Source organism: Phocoena sinus, chromosome 5, assembly GCF_008692025.1.
Source record: "Phocoena sinus isolate mPhoSin1 chromosome 5, mPhoSin1.pri, whole genome shotgun sequence".
Classification (NCBI taxonomy): domain Eukaryota; kingdom Metazoa; phylum Chordata; class Mammalia; order Artiodactyla; family Phocoenidae; genus Phocoena; species Phocoena sinus.
Window position 1 is genome coordinate 127,004,353 of NC_045767.1, and position 22,298 is coordinate 127,026,650.

Here is a 22,298-nt window from a genome sequence, read left to right on the forward strand (position 1 = left end):
TTTCTTATCTCATACCCCCTGCTTGCCTGAGTTGTTAACTTCTGCTAGTGCTTTCAGTTCTTCAGTGCGAGAGGTTTGGAGAGAATTGTTCAGTTTTTAAGGATCGGTCTGTTGAATAAAATAAATATAAGCAGTGTGTAATGATTTGGAATCATTTGGAAAATTCCAGTGTCAATATTTGATAGAAAAGACAGCTGAGAGGTCATGTTGAAGAGTAAGGAGACAGTTAACAAAGCTAGTGAGAACAATGAGGAAAATCCAACTAGGTATGAGTAATTTTTAACAAGATTAAAATTTCCAATTCACCTTCCATCGGTAGGGATTGATATCTTCAAGTTGTCTGCATTTGGAATTGATAGCAACAGTTGTGATAAATCAGAAATAGAACAGTTCAGCTACATTTGATTGGCTCTTCAGTAGAGTCAGCTTCGGCATCTTAGGGCTTATAAGAACCTTCCTAGGTGTGTACATTTCACAGATCAGTAAACAATTTTAAATTTTAAAAAAAGGAGTGAGAGAGAATACTGACATGGGTTTGTCAATTACTTTCTGTTAAGTAAGGACCTTAAAAAATCAGCCTCCATTTATCACCATAATCATTTAACTCCCCAAGAAAAGACTGGCAAAATCCTAGAGGAGGGCTTCCCTGGTGGCGCAGTGGTTGAGAGTCCGCCTGCCGATGCAGGGGACACGGGTTCGTTCCCCGGTCCGGGAAGATCCCACATGCCGCAGAGCGGCTGGGCCCGTGAGCCATGGCCGCTGAGCCTGCGCATCCGGAGCCTGTGCTCCGGCAACGGGAGAGGCCACAACAGTGAGAGGCCCGCGTACCGCAAAAAAAAAATCCTAGAGGAAAGTTGGGTCTTCCCTCAGGAAAGAAAGCTCAGCATTTTAGAAATCTTAATCTCTCTCCTTTTCCCTTACTATTATTTTCTCTTTTCACTATAGACTGGTTAAATCTTTGCCACAGACTGGCCCTAGTCCACAAACAAATATTTGAGAACCACAGATTTGCCAACCCACTTTATAAAGAGCAGGAACTTAAGATATTCTAGAAAGATATAAGTCTATTTCACTCCTTAAAATCTTTACAATGGGTATTTTTTAAAATGTAATACTATTCTGATTGAGGAGATTAAAAAAAAAAACACATTCCAAATACCGCCTGCTTTAATACATATTAATTTATTTTTCTTTTATAATCTCATAGTAGAAGACTGAAACTTTTTTAAGCTTTTATTGCCAGAGGCCTAATCATTTATATTCCTATGTTCCTTGAATAACTATTTTATTGCTGAAATTTGCAAATTTTTATTTTGAGAGGAATGGAGGCAGAACACTTGGTGATCTTCTTCTCCTAAGAAGATCAATGCCATACTAGTGGAACACGAGGCACAGAGGTTTCCATGACCATTTCTGTAGAGTTCAGATGTCAATAACATGACCCATTAGGTGAACTGAAAGAATAAAACATAGACAAACATCAACAGCCATTGTTCAACCTGAGGCTTTTACAGTTCCCTTCTACAACACACCTGTTACTCCAGATGAAATTCTGCTGCTGTGTGAAGTGCCCTATTTTGCATGGACTTTTGGTGACCTATCTGTAAGCACACAGCAAACACACACCTGCCTGAAAGGTTGGGTCCTCTATTTGTATGTCATTGCTTACTGCAGGGAGGTATAACAAAGCAAGGCAACATAGATAAAAATCGCAGACATTAAAGAGGAAATAGAATAGCAAATGATCAGATTAAGTAATAGGAGTGTCAAAGTGAAAGAATAAGACAGAACCAAAAGTCAGATGAATTGATTTATATCTAGGAAACTCCTTGTGAGCCCTGACAATTTTTTTTCATGGAGTTAAAACGCAAGGTAAAATTCTTTCATTTATAGGTCTTGCAAAATAATGAACTAGGTTTGGTGGAGAAAACATGAGGCCAAGGGAGCTTGAGCCTTTGAATGCACAGTTGGCCAGTGGGCTTATGATAGATCCAAGGTTCACAGAGAGATGAGTACAGGCAGTTCTAAGAGCTTCTGACAATCCACAGGGACATTGTTTCTACTCTGCATGGTATCTTCACATCTTGGCTGAGAAACATTAAGGTGACAGGTACATCTTCTCAGTGCACTTTTGTACAGGTAATTTTACGAAGGAATTTATTATTTCCTTGAAACAAAATTGGTCCGACTATATAATAAGAATATAAATGAGAACTATATACCATGGGAAGATGGGAAAACCAGATAAGGAGCCAGGAAACCTGGGTTCTGATCTTAACCCCTAAAACCCAGCACTGTATTGCAATAGGAAAACTACAACTATGTCTATATTTTGTCCTCACTTGGAAAATAAAAGGTTTAGACTTGATCTTTAAAGTCCCTTTCAGCTATAAAGTGTTAGATGCATGGTGTATTTTCTATGTCCTGAGGGATCATTTCATCTAAACAGTGGCTTCATTGCAGTATTGTTCCCTCTTAGAGAAGATTTGCAGACTACAATCAATATGCAATGCTACCCAGTGTTAAAACATTCTAAGGAGTAGATGAAAGTGATTTTGAAGAAAATATGTCATGCTACCTCACACAGCTATAACAAAATAAAGACACGAACTCATATAGTTATACCAAAATAAAAATAAGAATTAGTATGGTTAACCTGAATAAAACAGATTACACCTGTCATTTTTATGGACAAAGTTGTCCATAAAGAAAATCTCATGCATCTTTTTTCTTTTCTTTTTTACACGTCCTTTTAAACATATTTTTCCTGAAAAAGGATTGCATTCAACCTGTGATCCATCACAGCTAAGAGATCATTACTGAGGCTATAGTCATGAATATAGTCTCAGTCACAGAAAATTGACTCCTCTTGCATTAAGGACTGTGATTCAGGCTCTCTTGGCTTTTGATAAAAAATGATTTCTCTTTCAATATCTCCATTGGTCTTGCATCTGCAAACCGCACTGTCAATTTCCTTCCTCTCTCTGCTCTGGTCTGTGCCCTGGGCTGGTGAAAGGGGAGGTTCTGATCCTTGAAGACAGCAGCACTAAGTTCATTTGGGCTTCTGGACGGGTTTGGCTTCTGGAGGCACAGCAGGAGATAAGTGGACAGGAGGAGAAAGAGATCAGGGTATTCCTTCCCTCTCTCTGGCCTTGACTCTATGTCCGTGTCCCTCTCATGTGGCTGAGCTCTCCCTTGGTCTGGAAACACTGCTTCTTCCACTTGTCCAGTAGCTTTCCAGTGGTGACGGGTTCCTGCTGTTGCTAGTCCCTGGCTGACTCACCATCTCTTACTGGTTCCTTTACTCCTACCCACAGCTCTGACAACTGTACCTTCCTTCATTCAATTTTCTTCACTATCGCTATGAGGGTGTCTCCTGCTGAGCAGTACACTATCTTTCAAGGGTTTTAAAAGTCTTCCTGTTATAGATTTAGCAAAAGTACATTTGTCCCCCAAAAGGTGTACTTTGATTTTAAAGTGAGGTTTAATTTTTAAGAGTTCTTGTGAATTTTTAAAGATAAAAAATTACAGAAAACAGATTTCTTTGTCATGGCAGTAAGCTTTTTATTTAGTTTTGTCATTAATCGAGACAGCGTGCTTACAGCCAATTCTAAAAAAGTTGATGATGAAACAGTCTCCATTATGCCTTTTTCTTTCTCTTAGACATTCCTTCTCACCCTACTAAAAAATAAGTCAATCCCTCTGCACAACCCCCGTCCCCCCAACAAAAAGGAAAAAGAAACCTACCCAAATCTTTTTGGATACATTAATTCTTATCAGTGCCACTTTATACCTGAGAGAGCAACAATTTCTATTTTGTGATTTTTTTTCAGACTCCTTAACATTTATGTGGCAATCACTGGTATAAGATTGACTTTCCAGTGTTACCACACAACACATCATAAGGCATCCACAAAAGACTAAAGATACTAGAATAAGCCAACTGATAACTGAGCTTTGATATACTGAGCTGCCATCATCTCTCTTTTCACTTAACGAATTCTTTGAAAGGAAGTTGGAAATAAAAGGCAAGGAGCAAAACGCCCAGTTGCCCAACAGAGATTTCTTTAGACTAAAGATCACCTAACACATTTGTTTCTCCTTCCTTTTTTCTTGTTAACTATGTCTGATCCTGCTGTACAGGTGCTGGTTGATACATTTTACCTCTGCTGCTCCTCCTTTTTCTTCCACCATTAACTCTTCCTGGATTCAGAATATTTTTGAAAAGATTTTATCAAAGAACTACACCCTTAGATTGAGTCTCAGAATCTCCAAACATAGAACGAAACTTAAAGGCAATTATATTTTATAAACTCTTTATTAAAGTTATAGCATTGTTGCATCTGGCATGGACTATTAAATGTAGCATGAAAACTGGTTTACTTCTGATGGACAAACTTTGGTCATGTGTACATAATCCAACCTGTGGAACTTGCTACAGGGATAACAGCACATCTCAAAAATCAATGCAATCAATGCCCGTAGTATACTATCTGAGTTTTTTCCCTCCCCATATCCTACTCCTTTTTCTTTCTCCTTTTTTAAGGGTTAAACTGGGTGGTTTTCAGAGTTTTACAAGAGAACTATTAGTGAAAAACAATCTGATACATTCAACTTACTAAGGCCCTACTCTTTCCCTCTAATCTTTCAGCAGGACCCAAGGGAGGCTAAAGTTTAGATCAGTCTATTCTCCACAAGAACTTTGATTCGCTATTAAATTCCGTCTAATGAAGATGACTTTGCCATCCCACGGCCATCAGCAGGCTATGTGTGGGACAATGCAAAACCCACCTTGTATAGAGGAACATTGTTCTTTCTTCTTAGTTACACCAGTTGAATAGAATCTCATGGAAATTCACATGCACAAGAGACCTGTGAAATCAGTAACAGTATTAATCTCTAGGGTGCCTTGCTGAGTCAAGTTAAGGAAATAACTATTTTGCTTAAGTACACACTTGTTCATGTCTTACAGCTTGTCATGTTTATGATAAGAGCAAATAGCTGAGACAGAAAGAGAGGGAGGGAGGAAGGGAGAGAGAGAGAGAGAGAGAGAGAGGAGAGAGAGAGAAAGGGATTTTTTTCTCAATGATAAAAGTTAAGGGTATAACAAAATATAATGCAAGTATTTGCAGAGTATGCACTAATCGCATTGAATCTAATTTTCCTATACTTCTTGCCTTGTAGATAAATTTAAAAAGAGAATGTACAAGTTTGAGAATTCTGGAACTTGCTTTAGTGCTTAAAGAATTTCTGATATATCAATCATATAAACTAGAAAAATGAAAAATATGAAATAAACTCTGATTCTGAAATTAAACTATTCCATTTAATAAAATCATATATTTACAATATTTATTTACTTCCTATTTACCTCACACAACACATTAGAAATTAGGGAAAATTAGACAAATGCAGCCTTATAAATAACTAATTTTTTGTGGTTAATAATGATCCAAGCTAGTGTCAAAGACAACAATTTGTGTTTTTAGGAGGCAGTACTGCATAATGGCTATATGCATGGGCTCTTACAATTCACCATATACTACCTGTGTAACAGGTACATGCTACTTAATCTCCTGGGCCTCAGTTTCCTCATTTCTAAAGTGAATTCTCTACTGCCTAACTTGTATGTTGATGTGAAGATTTACTGAAATAATACATATAAGGCATTTAGAAGAGTAATTGTAACATTCAGTAATAAAATGTTATTATTATTAATATTTTATTCATCGGATACCATGCATGCTTTCTGATGGGGAAAAACAACTTCAAAGTGATGAAGTAGAAATATTTAACATATTAGAGTTAAGTAATGGTTTAAAAATATAGCATAATCCATACATGTTATTTAACATGAAGCAAAGTGTTAATTCTTAATTTTTTTCTATTAAACTTGTTAGAAAAACAGGTGAGTCTACTCTAGATGTGATGGCGTAATTCTTGTAAGATCAAAAGCAGGCAAAATCTGGAGGGGACATGATTTTGGGAAGAAGGGAATAGCCCGTATGAGTTTCTTATTGTGTGTGTGGCTTTTTGACTGAGTGCAGGCCCACTCAGTGACATAAGGAGCACCTAAAATTTGGATAGAAATCTGTAGTCTTAATGGCTTGAAGACTTAGGGGATAGAGACCGCCACAACAATTGGGAAGTAAGGGAATGTACTGGGTTGAATAGTGTTTCCCTCAAAATTCATTTCCACACAGAATCTGTGAGTATGACCTTACTTGGAAATAGACACTTTGCAGATATAATTAAGGTAAGATCATATTGAGTTACAATGGATGCTAATCCAATGACAGTGTCTTTATAAGAAGAGGAAAATTTTGACACAGACCTACACAAAGGGAAAACTGACCTTGTAATGATGGAGGCAGAGATTGGAATATGCAGCAACAAACCAAGCAATGCCAACTGTTGCTGGTAACCACTAGATCCTATGAGAGAGGCATAGACCAGATCCTTCCTCAGAGCCTCCAGAAGAAGCCAACCTTGCCAATACCTTGATTTTGGACTTGTAGCCTCCAGAACTGTAAAAGAATAAATTCTTGTTTTAAGCCACCCAGTTTGTAATACTTTGTTATGGCAGCTCTAGGAAACTAATACAGGGAGAAAACATAGGAAAGGAGAAAATCAACACAGGATACCCCAAGTTCTGAGTATAAAATCTGCCCCTTTCTCTGGCTGACCCCTGAATTGCACATGTATGGAGTAACTAAGGCTACAATAATTGAATAGGCTTTCAGTTGCTTCACTCTACAGGGATACAGAGTTTGAATTTCGAATTCAGTCAAATAAACTGTCTGCTGAGACAACAGCAGCAACAACAACAAAACCCACAATACTTTTGGAAGCATATAAGAAGATCCAGAATCTTTACAATATATCACTCACAAGATAAAATATATATTTACAAAATATCATTCACACAGTACAATTCCAAATAACCAGACAAATGAAGAAACAGAAAATTGCAATCCTTACTCAAGAGGACGGGTCATCAGTAAAGACTCTTAGATGATGCAGATGCTAGAATTATCAGACAAGGATTTTGAAGCAGCTATTATAACTATGTTTAAGGACATAAAGGAAAACGTGACCTTAAAGAGCTAACAAGGGGCTTCCCTGGTGGCGCAGTGGTTGAGAGTCTGCCTGCCGATGCAGGGGACATGGGTTCGTGCCCCGGTCCAGGAAGATCCCATATGCTGCGGAGCGGCTGGGCCCGTGAGCCATGGCCGCTGAGCCTGCGCGTCCGGAGCCTGTGCTCCGCAGCGGGAGGGGCCACAACAGTGAGAGGCCCGTGTACCACAAAAAAAAAAAAAAAAAAAAAAAAAAAAAAGAGCTAACAAGTAGGACATCTCAGCCAAGAAATAGAAACTCTGAAAAAGAACCATTAGAAAATTATAGAACTGAAATGTGAAATGTCTGAAAAATTTTTTAACATCTTTATTGGAGTATAATTGCTTTACAATGGTGTGTTAGTTTCTGCTTTATAACAGAGTGAGTCAGCTATACATATACATATGTCCCCATATCTCCTCCCTCTTGCGTCTCCCTCCTACCCCTCTAGGTGGTCAGAAAGCACTGAGCTGATCTCCCTGTGCTATGCGGCTGCTTCCCACTAGCTATCTGTTTTACATTTGGTAGTGTATATATGTCCATACCATTCTGTCACTTCGTCCCAGCTTACCCTTCCCCCTCCCCATGTCCTCAAGTCCATTCTCTACATCTGCGTCTTTATCCCTGTCCTGCCCCTAGGTTCTTCAGAACCTTTTTTTTTTTCTTTTTCCTTTTAGATTCCATATAGATGTGTTAGCATATGGTATTTGTTTTTCTCTTTCTGACTTACTTCACTCTGTATGACTGACTCTAGGTCCATCCGCCTCACTACAAATAACTCAACTTTGTTTCTTTTTATGGCTGAGTAATATTCCATTGTATATATGTGCCACATCTACTTTATCCATTCATCTGTCGGTGGACACTTAGGTTGCTTCCATGTCCTGGCTATTGTAAATAGAGCTGCAGTGAACATTGTGGTACATGACCCTTTTTGAATTATAGTTTTGTCAGGGTATATGCCCAGTAGTGGGATTGCTGGGTCATATGGTAACTCTATTTTTAGCTTTTTAAGGAACCTCCATATTGTTCTCCATAGTGGCTGTATCAATTTACATTCCCACCAACAGTGCAAGAGGGTTCCCTTTTCTCCACACCCTCTCCAGCATTTATTGTTTATAGATTTTTTTGATGATTGCCATTCTGGAAATGTCTGAAATTTAAAAATACTGGAAGCTTAACAGAAGACTGAAGATGACAAAGAAATCATCAGTAAACTTGAAGCTAGATCAACAGAAATTATTCAATCTGAAGAACAGAAGAAATAAAGATTTTTAAGAAAATGAATGGAGCCTCAATTTCTGTGGGGCAATAGCAAAAACTTTAACATATGGTTAGAGTGGAAAATATAGGACAAATAATAGCTCAAAAGATCTTAATTTTTGATTTAAGAATCTTACTGCAGAAAAACACAGAAAACCACCCTAGGCACATCTTGATGAAAAATAAAGGTAAAGAGAAAATATTACCAGAGAAAAAAAAGCACATTACATACAGGAGAACAAGAATACAAATGATTTAATATCAAAAACAATAATGTCCAGGAAACAGTGGAACAATATCTTTAAGACACTGAAAGAAAACTGTCTGACCAGACTTCTATATGTAGTGAAAATATCAGATATTTAGAGAATCCCTCAACATTTGGAAGTAAATAACCTACTTCTATTTTTTTTAACACAGCAGAGAGAAACATCAAGATCAACAATTTATCTAAAGGCTGAGATTATTTTTATAGCTAGTTTGTCATTACTTTTGCTTATGGACACCAGGCACTATTTGAGGTCCTAATTGGCACTTAGGAATAAAGTAATCATGCATCTTATTTTTTTACTCAAATGACAAATTTCTAAAAGAGACCGAGAGGTTTTCCTTAAGTCAACCATCTCTGGGAAATTCCATTCTACTTTGTTACACTCTTAAAAATCTCTCAGGTATTTTCTGGACAGTCTCAAAGGACTTACTAAATTCTCACCTTTCTTAAATTGGTACTACCCACTTTGACACTGGGTAAGCCTTACATTTGTTCAGAAATTTGCACAAAGCCATTGATGCTCATCAAGGAGACAACTATCTTAACAGCATGACTAGGATTGCACAGCCACATATGACTCACAGGGATTACTTAGCGGTGTCTACTGGTGGGAGCCGTAAACACCCTGGATTTCAAAAGTACTTTGGCTATGGCAAACCATATATTTTCACTAGGAAAAGTCTGGCATTACAGAAAGATTTTTATTACCTTTTGTTGTTGTTGTTGAATGAGAAGGAAACATTTTTGAATGGTTCAAGTTTAAATGGATGGTTCTTAAGTAATCATTTGAAAGATCAATATATCAGTTTACACTGTGAACTATGTGCCCACATGTGTGAACTGGGAACCACAGAAGGAATGGCAAGACAATGACATCCTTTTTATGCTATTCTTTGTCTTTGACATATATACACTATTGATACTGTGTATAAAATAGATAACTAATGAGAACCTACTGTAGAGCACAGGGAACTCTCCTCCATGCTCTGTAGTGACCTAAATGGGAAGGAAATCCAAAAAAGAGGAGATATATGCATACATATTGCTGATTCACTTTGCTGTACAGTAGAAGCTAACACAGTATTGTAAAGCACCTATACTCCAGTAAAAAAAAAAAAAAAATTAAAATACCAGAGGAAAAAATAAAAGAAATACTGAACATATTTTTTTTCCTGTTGGAAAACAGTTAAGTTGTATTTGCATCTACTAGTCAAGAAGAGCAAAACATCTGTCTTCTAAAGCAGAATTTTAAAATAACAAACACTTTTTTACCTTACCAAAAGCAATATCTTTTAAGCTTTTATTTTTATTTTATCAAGAATGCCTATATATGTTTCATAAGCTCCTTTTATCCATTACATCAATTCCAAGTTTCCTTTATTGGAAAGACAAGCTTTTATCAACTTTTCATAGCATGAAAGAAGTGTATTTTTCTTGCTTGCTTTATTATTTTTTATTTGATGACAAAATTTTTAATATCCTTTATTTTTATGATGTTGTTTAAATGAAAAAAACCCAGTTGACTAATTTCCCACACCCCCAACCCCCTGCCCTGCCTCTAGCAACCACCGATCTGTTCTCTGTATCTAGATAGATAGATAGATAGATCTATATGGCAGGATTTCCTTTATTTTAATGGCTGAATAATATCCTATTGTATACATATGACACAATTTTTGAATTCATTCATCCATTGATGGGCATTTAGATTGCTTCCATGTCTTGACTATTACAAATAATGCTGCAGTGAAGATGGGGGTGCATATATCTTTTTAAGTTAGTATTTTCTTTTTCCTTGGATAAGAACCCAGAAGTAGAATTGCTGGATCATATGGTAGTTCAATTTTAATCTTTTTGAGGAACCTCCATACTGTTTTCCGTAGTGGCTTCATGAATTTACATTCCCACCAGCAAGTGCACATGTATTCCCTTTTCTCCACATACTCACCAACACTTGTTATTTCTAGTTTTTCTGATAGATAGCTATGGGTAAAAGAAGAATTCACTAGTCAATTTAGAAAACATTTTAAACTAATAATGAAAGCACAAAATTATAAAAATTGTACAGTGCAGCTAAAGCAGTGCTTAGAGAGAAATTTATAGCTTTTAAATGTTTTAATGAGAAAAGAAGAAAGGTATAACATCAGTGGAAAGTAGGGAGACAATTGAAAAATTTAACAAACTTAAGTTAGTTGTTTTGAAATATCAGCACAATTGATAAGCTCCTAGCGAGAGGGATCAAGAAATAGAGAGAGGGGACATAAATTATATGTATATCAGGAATAAAGAGGGACTTTCACTATAGATCTTAATAGACATTAAAAGGATAATAAGAGAATATATGAACGACTTTATGCCACTATTACTACCAACTTAGATGAAATTGATAAATTCTTTGAAAAATACAACCTACCAAAAGTGACACAAGATAAAACAGAAACTCTGAAGAGCCCTATGTTGTTGTAAATTTATCAACTGATTAGAAAAAGAATGTTTTGTCTTCTTTTTTTTCATACCTGATTGTTTTACAAAGTATCTTAATGTATTTTGTGTGTGCCATGGATCTCTTTTATTTTAGTCTGTTTGGACTGCTGTAACAAAATACTGTTCTCTGTCAGCTGTTTTACACCTTCATCATGTGATCAAAGTTAATATCACCTATGATGGGACAAATTGATACCATGTGCCTCCTGATATGATGCATTGAGAAGGACACAACGTCACTACTGTGGTATCCTTACCAACAATGAATAATCTGAATTTAATCATGAGGAAACATCAGATGAATTCCAATTGAGCAACATTCTAAGAAATAACTGGCTAGCATTCTTAAAAGTGTGAAGTTCACGAAAGACAAAGAAAGGCTGAGTAACTGCTTCAGATTATAGGAGAGTAAAGTGACATGACAACTAAATGCATCATGTCATGGTAGATTAAATCCTGAACCAGAAAAAGGACATAGTGGGTAAATTGGCTAAATTTGAATAAGGTCTGTAAATTAGATAATAGTATTACCTAATGTTAAGGTTGATTCTAATGTTAATTTCATGATTTTGATGATAGTGCTGTGGTTATATAAGATAACATTTATGGGATATGGGTGGAAGGTATATGGGAATTCTCTGTAGTATTTTTGCAACATTTTGCAAGTATAATATATCAAAATGAAATTTTAAAAAATTCTAGGCTTAAAAATTAAAAGAAATTTAACAAAAAAGTAGCTTTTGCACTTGGCTTGCTCTCTTCAACCAGTCCACAATTATTTATGGAAGATTTACTGCCTGCTAGTGACTATGCTAAGTTAGAAGTAGACAGTCTCTGTGCTCTTGGAGCTTGCATTCTGGTAGAGGAAGACATTTATTAAAAAGATACTTACAAGAATGCAAGTAGATTTTTTTTTTTTTTTTTTTTGCCACTAGAGACTCTTTACCATGAACTAGGCTTCTGGGGCAGAATTTAAAAGCACCAAAACTTTGATCCTAATATTATAAATTTAGGTCCTAATACTCTAACTTTAAATCCTAAATCTATCTACCAATTCACTCTATACTCTGCACTTCCCTATTCATCCTTCCTTATTCACCTTCTTATTTCTGTGTTACAAGGGCAACTCCCCAGATAGACAGTAAAAGATGAGATTAGTTTTCTTTTTTGTCTTTGCATCTTCCCCAAGTCTTTGTGCCTAGTACACAATAAATGTTAAATATTTGTTTATTATAGGCTTTATTTAAACTCTTTAAAATTTGTATATGTATTTTGAAATTCACAAAATAATAATACAGAGTCCTAAAGTCTCTATAAAGTGAATATAAATCTTTCACTTTATGTATATTGCTGTGGACATCAGACAATATGAGTTGTTGATTGCATATATATTCATGTTACATTTATTTAAATTATTAGTAAATTTTAAAAATTGAATATCCAGTGACCAGCCTCTGTCTATTGCTCTTTACAGAAATTACTCTGTCCTTATCTCTGAAGAGGATATATTGACCAAACAATCACAACCTGAGCCACATCCCCTAATAAAATAAAACTAAATACAAATGGGTAATATGTATTGTACTTATTTATATTTAATCATTATGATGGCGTCAGTAAACAGTTTTGAAGATGAAGTTTTTAGTCTTGCTGGCTGGCCCAGTCTTTCTTGTGACTAGTGAAAATTTTGGTGCTGTCTGTGACCATAAAACTTAATATACACAGGAATTAATTCTATGGCCTTAACCTTATGAGAAGACTCTATGACCTACTGAGTTCGGCAAAATCAACACAGTGTTTTAGAGCACAGAGATGTGGAAAGCCAGTGAACCAAGAACAAAAATGCTGGGCTGACAATTCTGTGTCCTACTAGGGCACCTCTGCCTTTATTGTTTTGGAGAAAGTGCTCTGACATTCAAAGTTCAAAGGACATAATGAAGTATGTGCGCTCATATTTAATTTTCTGACCCAGGTAATAAATGACACCATAAATTTAGGATTTCTTCAACCTTAATGGATGAAATTTTTTTTCTCTTCATGGGCCTCTAAGTACAAACCCTTAAGGATGAACATTTTAGTCTCCCAATGACGATCTAAATCTTCACATTTTAAACTTTGGATCAATTGTTCACTGTGCAAAAAAGTTTAAAGACTGCAGTCCTATCATGTTTTCTTCTACCTTTCATTAAGCTTTCAAAATCCTTGTTATGGATAGTCTTTTTCTCTCTCTCGGGGCCTTTTAATTTTTAATCACTGTTGTCTCAAGTGCTGATCATATTTCTGAGAAATTACTTTATGTAAAAGATGGAGCAAGATAGAGTTGCCACATACCTTTTTATCTTTTCTGTGAAATTATTTGGACCTAAAGTTGTGGTGACAAGGTTGGTTCTAATAGATTCTGTTGCCATGGAAGCAGGCTGTTGAAAAGAGCAAGACTCAAGGCCTCCAAGTCTTTGCATGTTTATATCCACACTCACAAATATACACATTTTAGATTGAATGGCAAAATGTATACAATGAAACTTGTTGATCATGCAATATTTTTCGAAAACAAAAGTTATAGATGCTAATATAGCGGAGTTGAGCTAATCATATATAATCAGGATTCTTTTATACAATAAATTGGTGAACTGAAGTAAAAAAATTTTTTTTTATGTTGGGGGTAGGAGTTTATTAATTAATTTATTTATTTTTGCTGTGTTGCGTCTTCGTTTCTGTGTGCGGGCTTTCTTTAGTTGTGGCAAGCGGGGGCCACTCTTCATCGCGGTGCGCGGGCCTCTCACTATCGTGACCTCTCTTGTTGCGGAGCACAGGCTCCAGACGCGCAGGCTCAGTAGTTGTGGGCCTAGTTGCTCCGTGGCATGTGGGATCCTCCCAGACCAGGGCTCGAACCCGTGTCTCCTGCATTAGCAGGCAGACCCTCAACCACTGCGCCACCAGGGAAGCCCCTGAAATAAATTTTAAAAAGTACTTCTAGGAGCCAGAGAGAAGTTATCATTCAAGATCTGAAATGAAACAAAAAAAAAAAAAGGAAGGAAGAGGAAGGAAAGAAGGGAGGAAGGAAGAAAAAATAGCCTACTATTTAGTCACTAAGTACACACATCAAGTATGTGTATGTGTTCCATAAGGATAAGATCAATGTCCAACGTGTTTCTTTCCATATTCTCAGTGCTTAGCCCAATGCATTACACATAATAGATGCTCCATAAATACTTAATGAGTGAATGAAGACGTAGGGGTAGCAAATAGCAATGTTGGTGACAAAAAGATTTGACTCACAATGGTGTGGAGAATCTAAGGGAGAAGGTAGTAGCCCTTAGAGTATCGTATATATGAAACCAGCCGGACTCAGCTAGATCCTCCTATTAGGGTAAGAGAAGTGCTTGGGCAACTGACCCACTGCAAGACTTACAGTAGAACACAGAATACATAGTGTTCAAGAGCCAGTGACTATCTCTGGACCTGGTCCAGACAAAGTTAATAATAAAAGACTAAAATGGAGTAATATAACTGTTCAACATGTGGTAAGACTATAGGACTACTTGGAAATCCAGGCAGACAGTCAGGCCATGGGTAATCTAACAACTGTTAGCAAAGTGTGTATATATAGCCATGGGAATGTATATGCAGTCACAGAAGGTTTTCTACACAAGTGTACAGGTTTCTTTTTCTAAATATTGCAGTGCTGTTTAGAGCTTAGTATTCGACATATTCACTCTTTTTGAGACCATAGATATATATTTTTAACAGATGCATCAAAAGAAAAATATAAAATCTTTTAAAAATTGATAAAACATTTACTTTGAAATAATTTTAGACAAAGTCGCAAAAATAGAACAGAGTTCCTATATAACTTTTGCCCAGCTTCCCCTAATGGTAACATCTTACGTAACCACAGTACAATGATCCAAACCAGGAAAGTAACATCAGTACAAAAATGTTAACTAAACTAAAAGTCTTATTCAAATTTTCTCATTTTTTGCATTAGTATCCTTTCTCTGTTCCAGTATCTATTCAGGGATCTCACATTCTGTTTATTTCTCATGTCTCCTTAGCTTCCTCCAATCTGAAGTCAAAACCTCTTAAAAAAAGGAAATTTTTACTTTTCATCAGAACAATATGTTAAAAGTTAAATTTTCAACTAGCAGTATTGGTGTTTCTCAGGTCCTCCCCCATTTTCAGAGCACAGCCAAGAAAAGGAAGTAAGAGTCTGTATTTAATGCTGGGGGGAAGACTTACAGCTCTCTTTCCTACAACCTGGGCTTCTCTAATAATTGCTTTGTGTTGTTTGGCTTTAGTTTCTGCAAGATTTCGGGGGGAACATTCAAAATCCCTGGACCACTTTTTAGTTAACGAGTTGCAACAATTGTGAACAAGAGTAGAAGAGAGTAGAGGAGTAGAGTGGAGAAGAAATCAGGTGGGCTTCATTCAGAAGGACATTCTGCTCATGAGAACTAGAAATATACTAAGGAACTGAGGTTACAACTGCCATCCAAAAGACAGAGTCTAGGACAGAGCTCATGAACTCCAGTGCCAGATAAATATTGTGAATAAATAGGGTGGGTACAAAATCCAGGACTTGTGTCACGATAAAAATCACAGCGTGTGAAGAAAATGGCAAGTATCACTCTAGCTCAGTCAGTAATGATATGGGGGTGTGGTGAACTAGAGGGTACATATCACGTCTAAAGCAGGCAGTTGGTATTCAGCTCCACCTGAAATTTACAATCAGAATTTGAGCCCAGGGTTGCAAGATCCTCAGATGGTTTTTGTTTTTTTTTTTTTTCTGGAGAACTTTCTTTTTTCCCCAAGAGAATTTTATGTGAAAATTCTTATTTTTATCTATTTTTTAAAAATTTTAGGAGATTTTATACTCACAAAACAGCTATAACATTAAATTTTCTCCATAAAATATGTATGAGTCTCAGTTAAATACATCTAGATGCTGGATGGCCTGCTGAGTGTGCTCAACACCTAAGTGACTAATTTCTACTTGCTGCTCTTGCAATGGGTACAAGTCAAATGCCGTAGCAAAAGTACAAATTATTTCATGTCATAGACTTTTAAATTACTATTAGTAAGTTCAAACAAATCAGAAAAAACCAAGAGTCTATTACACTAAAAATTTCTAGGAAGGTGATCCGTAGACAACAGTGCTGATAGTAAATTTTTATATTTAAATGTTAGTAACTAACATTGGCCTGTGAATTTCTCTGGAAAATCCCTCAACTCTTGAATTATCTAAGAATTCCAAGGCCTTTCTCAGTCAATCAGAGTCGGTCTGCTTCCAAACACCGTGAAAAGGAAAAAAGAGAACAGATCAGTTTTCTCTTGCTTTTACTTCTCCTGGCCATGGAGTGGTCATTGTTAAAGATGGGTTGGAACAGATGTTGGTCCACTGCTGTTGGATGGTCCTTGCAGATCCAGATCTTATTCAGGCCACAGTTGTCACACTGAGCTCCAGCAATTACAGCTCTTTCACATTCCCACAGTCAGCCGTTGCTCCCCAGTGCCCAGAAACATGCTAGACTGACTATGCCCAGTGGAGCTTCCAGTATCATCCAGAAGGTGTTTTCCTTGACAGTTTTCCTTGAAAAAAATCTTTGGACATTTTGTGGATCTCTAGTCTTTGGCCCAGAATCCTGCTTTTCTCAGGGAAATTTTATTTTACTTGATTATTTTGTCTGTCCTACACCTGGGCCTTATTCTGTGCCACTCTGGTCTACTCTATACCAAAAAGACTCGTCAACTCTGAACTTTGAGAAGTAGGAACAGTGGAGGTTGGAACTTCCTTTTTTTTTTTTTCCTTTCCCAGGAGGTTGAAGCCTCTTCACACAAATTCATCTACCTCTCCCTAGTAATCAGCTCTACTGAGGTGGCTTTTGCTAAACCACTAAGTAAACAAACAAATAAATAGTCTAGTTACAACTTCCTGGAGGACAAAGGGTACAAGTAACATTACATTTACATAACTCAATGAGGCCATTGAAGTGACTCAACCCTAAACAAAGAAGGTCTGGTCCAAAGCAGTCTCATCTTTAGGCATAGGAAAGGCTTCCCTAAATTTAAAAAATTTCCCTCAACTAGCATTTGATATAAATCTTTACCTTAATACATAACCTGTTATCCAGATTTAAAGAGTTTGATAAACTTGAAGCCATTCCTTATAGGGAGTCAATATAGGAAGTAAAAGCAAAGAAATACAAGATTATTACTGATATGTAATTATTTGACATAAAAATCTTACTTCCCCATTATGAAATTGGAATTGGAACTGAAAATGAGCACATTTATAACAAATCTTTAGTAGGTAGAAAGTGCAATTCATATACCTGTTATAACATATATATTCAAACATCTGCAAGAAAACTTCAGCAAGCACTTACATATTCTGTGCTTAGATAACAACTTTGTTGCTGGTTAGATCTTTCTTTTAACCTTCTGCACAAAGTGAAGAGCCAAAAAATGCTTCAGTCCTCAGTGAATCTGTAAGTTTTCCCTCTGTGGATTGTTAGCAATAATTAGCCTGGATGCCATTTATGGCAAGGGTACAAACATTTCGGTTTGTGAGAATATGTTTCAAAGGCTCTTCAGTGCTAAATGTCTTCCTTGATTGGGAATGTGAAACTGAATAAAGGAAACCTCATTTAAAAGAGAGCTGGGGGCGACTTCCCTGGTGGCGCAGCGGTTAAGAATCCGCCTGCTAATACAGAGGACACGGGTTCGAGCCCTGGTCGGGAAAAATCCCACATGCTGCGGAGCAACTAAGCCCCCCGTGCCACAACTAGTGGCGCACGGGCACCCAGAGCCCGTGCTCCACAACAAGAGAAGCCACTCCAATAAGAAACCCGCGCACCACAACGAAGAGTAGCCCCTGCTCTCTGCAACTAGAGAAAGCCCGCGTGCAGCAACGAAAACCCAACGCAGCCAAAAATAAATTTAAAAAATAAATTTATATAAAAAAGAAATAATTAAAAAAATAAAATAAAATGGAGTTGGGAATCCAGAAGGGGAAACTCTCACGCACTACCACTCATTGCCATCTGCAGACCCCAAGAAGGAAGAGACATACCTTGCATCTCCAACAGGAAAAAGATTACTACTTTACTACCCCAGCAGAGGAAGGAAGATTTTCTGCTTGCCCAGCAACAAGTGCAACCAGTGGGAACATTGCAACTCAGCCACTGGGAAACCATCATTAGCCTGAACTCTCACTTTCCTCTGATGGACTTTCATTCAAAACACCTCCTCTCAACCTTTCCCTCTCCTCTATAAAGTAACTTTACTCTCCTTTGTTTGCTGGACTTGGCTATGTATGGTTTTTGCTGCAGAGAATTGCAATTCTCCTCTGTCCCTGAATAAACTTATTTTGCTTGTAAAATAACTTGCTGTTTTTAACAGAAATAATACTTTATTTTGCTTTTCTTCTCTTCTACTTTTTCCGAAGAAACCTAAGAATTGTTTCAAACGTGTACTATGTGTGAACTTTCTAAATAGATTGTAGTGGGTTTGTGAGCTTCAGGAGAGACAACGCTTGGGGAAAAGCTCCCAGGCTGGTGAGACTTAGGGACTTGGATTTCATCAGCTGAGCACCAAGAGACTTCGTTTGCTCACTGGTAAATGGAGAAAATAACATTGGCTCTGTCTGCCTTACAAGGCCGTGTGAGAAATAAATGAGATAAAAAATAATTATTTGAAAATTCCCAAAGCACAAATACAAAATATTAGTCCAGGGTAGAAAACTTTGTAAGTTTCAAGGTGAAAAAGTTAGTGCTAATCTAATTTAAAAGTCAGTATGTGATAACTTTTTATTACTGTGCTTATAATTTTATGAATAACAGGAAAAAACCATATATGGTATGGTTAAATGGTTCATACGGATGACCTAGCAATTTCATACATACTCCAAGAAGACCATAAATACTACTCTTTACGTGGTAAACATGGGTCAAAATGTTAATACAAAACAAATTTTTTATTTCTTTCCTCAGAATAAGAACTTCTTGGAAAAATAATTGCAGCATCAAAGAATGCTCTGGATGAAACAGGTCCTGGACACAAATTCCAGTTTGCAGCCTACATTCCCTCAGTCTTACGTCTCATTTTGGGTATGCAATTCTGTAGTTGTTGTCTTTTTTCTTTGAGGTTACAAACTTGCATGTGTATGCAGATGTTTTGAGAACTTGTTTTTGAAAAGTTGATTGGTGGAATGGATTTGAAAAGACCATGAAGGATCAGTGATCCGTTAAGTAACAACAAATTTAACCATTTACATGATGTTGTCCCAACCTTGTTAATGAAAAAGAAATAAATGTTTGAAGCAAATTAACTCGGAGACTCTCCAGGATTTCTTAATGCAGCTAAACTCCTTTAAGAAATGCTTGGAATTTTTGTTTTAATTGATATTTCACTTTAACAAGCTGGCATCCCTTAATGGCCTGAAATCAGAGCCATTTAACTGAGCTCAGTCACCCGTGAAAATTAATTTTCAAGATTTAATAAAGGATATTATGAAGGGTGGGCCAAGATGATTCCCATGATGAAAATCAGTGTAATGATACTAAGGGCAAACTGTGCAAGCCCACCATGGGTTCAGGTATTTCAGTGGGCTTCCCAGTCAATGTTACCACTTCCTAAAAGAGGTTATTGCCAAAGTTTTACTGACGATGAATAATTAATTCTAGTGGCTTTTGGAACATGTAGTTTGTTGATTGAAATATTGGATAAAAATATAGAGTATACAAAATGGCTCATTTTTAAATGGATTCAGACCTTTTACAGGTCAAACCAACTAAGCCTCTCCTTCAAACATAAAGATGTACATAACTCTAAAGTGAGATTTAATTGTGTCCCAAAAGCAATGTTATATAAAAGGTCATATCCCACACATAGCATGGCCTTATGTATCCACAGAAAGACACACAAACACAAGCACTTTCATTTGCCATGTGATGTAGCTCCTAGAATGTTATGTCCATACTGCCTTTGTAAGACTTTTAAAAAGGCATAATTGAGGAAGCACCCAAAGTGAAAAGTATACACCCAGAGGCAAATATATTTGAAAATATTTTTCTTCTTTTAATAGGTTAATTTAGACATTTGTTGATATGACAGGTACTTTTGGTGTCATACTTCTATAATATTACATTATGCTTTAAAATATTTTTGTGGGTTTAAAGTTTTTTGGCTTGTTTTTATTATTTTGATTGAGTGTTTTGAAGGTTTGCTTGTGTTCTATTTATTACATTTATAACTATTACTTTACATAATACTCTTAATCCTCTACTATTTTAAATAGTATCTGTTAATTTCCTTCGATGAGTAATAAAAAAATTAGGTATTTCTTTTTCCTTCCCATTCTTTTACCCATTCTCTTTCCCATTCATTGTGATTGGTTATAATATCTTTCTTAGTGTTTAATTTTACTGTTACATGTTCTTATGACTCTATTATATTATTTTCTACCTTTAAGTGATATATCTTAACTCCCAGCTACATAAGATGAGGTTATCAGTGTGCATTATTTTTTCCCCAGATTCTCACCTGCTTCACTGTATAATTTTTGTGAGAGATCTCATTTCTATACTGTCAAAGTTTATACTATTTTCGCTTGATTCTGTAATCATAACCCTGTATCTATGTTACTCTTGGTCCTATGGTTATATAGGATTAATATTCATCATCACCTTTTCCTCATTCGTCTCGTACTTGGATGAAGTTCTTAATCTACTTGTTTTTTCTTTTTCAAAATGGTTTACTCTTATACTTAGATGATAAAATAGCCAGGTATAATTTTTTTATTAGGTGACAGTGTCTTTTTTCGGTAATTTGTAGGCAATGCTCAGTGAATTTTTCATGTTCAGTGTTGACTTGAAGGCCTGTCTGATTTTGTTTTTCTCCTTCACTGGTTTTTGTGGGATAGTCCCAATTTATGCCTATTGTCCAGTCATACTTTTTTTTTTTTTTTTTTTTGCTGTGCGCGGGCCTCTCACTGTTGTGGCCTCTCCCATTGCACAGGCTCCGGACGCACAGGCTCAGCGGCCATGGCTCACGGGCCCAGCCGCTCCACGGCATGTGGGATCTTCCCGGACCGGGGCACGAACCTGTGTCCCCTGCATCGGCAGGCGGACTCTCAACCACTGCGCCACCAGGGAAGCCCTATTTTTAAGGTTTTTGATAAGCATCACCAAGTTGCTTTTCAGGGAGATTACACCAGAAAATCTTCCACCATGAACATGTGAATGTGCTCATTTCAGCTCATGTTTGCTAACAATGAATACTATTATTTTGAGATATTTGTTTATTGCATTCCTGAAAAGTAGTATCTCATTGTATCAGAGGCAGCCAGTTGCCCCCAAAATCCCTTCTTCCATTCTCCTGCAGCATGAATCCGTAGTTCCCCTCTTTTCCATGTGTCTGCTCAGCTACAGACCTCATCCCCCAGCCCCCCTTGCAGCTAGGTTTCACTTTGTGGCTAGATTATCAGCAGTGTAAACAGAAGGACATGTGCCACTTATGGATCTTGACCTTAAAACACTGACTGACTACTTCCCTGTGGTTTTTTTTCCACTGTCTTTCCCCTAGAACATGGGTGAGCCTATGACAATGTGTTTGGGAATTGCAGAACTACAAGATGGGAGAAAACGGTGTTCCTGGATGATAGTGTGAAACAAAACCACTCAGCTGACTTGGACTTTGTCAACCATGACTGTTATAAGAGAGAGAACTTAATTACTATGTTCTTTAAGCCACTGTATTTTGGGCCTGTTTATTACATCAGCCTAGCTTTTACCCTGATTTATGTACTCATTTTATTTTATTTTGAATTATTTGCTGACTTTATATTACAAACTTCTTTCTGGGGCTAAATGGGTTTGAAATAACGCTTTGTATGTTAAAGTTAATAGCCCTTTGTTGTTTATAATTTCATTTTCCTTCAAATTCTTCTTAGGCAGTTACACTTCTCAATTATCTTGGTATCATGTCCAATGCATTTCTTCATTTTACTTAGGGAAATATTCTATGCTAATATACATAATGCTATTAATGAGAGTCCTGAAACTAATATTCTCTTTCTGCTTCTGCCATTAACTCATCTGTAAAATTAATTTCCAAGACCTCTTCTAGCTGTATAATTCTGTGATTCAGAATAGCTTTCATACTC

The 22,298-nt window shown here is 36.7% G+C and overlaps 1 long non-coding RNA gene across 1 annotated transcript in view; it reads left to right on the forward strand.

Moving 5' to 3' along the window:
- LOC116754292 overlaps window positions 1–21,880 on the forward strand; it is a 30,645-nt gene extending 8,765 nt beyond the window's left edge. Inside the window, exons 2-3 of the long non-coding RNA XR_004350034.1 lie at window positions 19,126–19,242; window positions 21,719–21,880. This is a non-coding gene — a long non-coding RNA (uncharacterized LOC116754292). The remainder of the gene's footprint in view (window positions 1–19,125; window positions 19,243–21,718) is intronic.
- The last annotated feature ends 418 nt before the right edge of the window (window positions 21,881–22,298 follow it).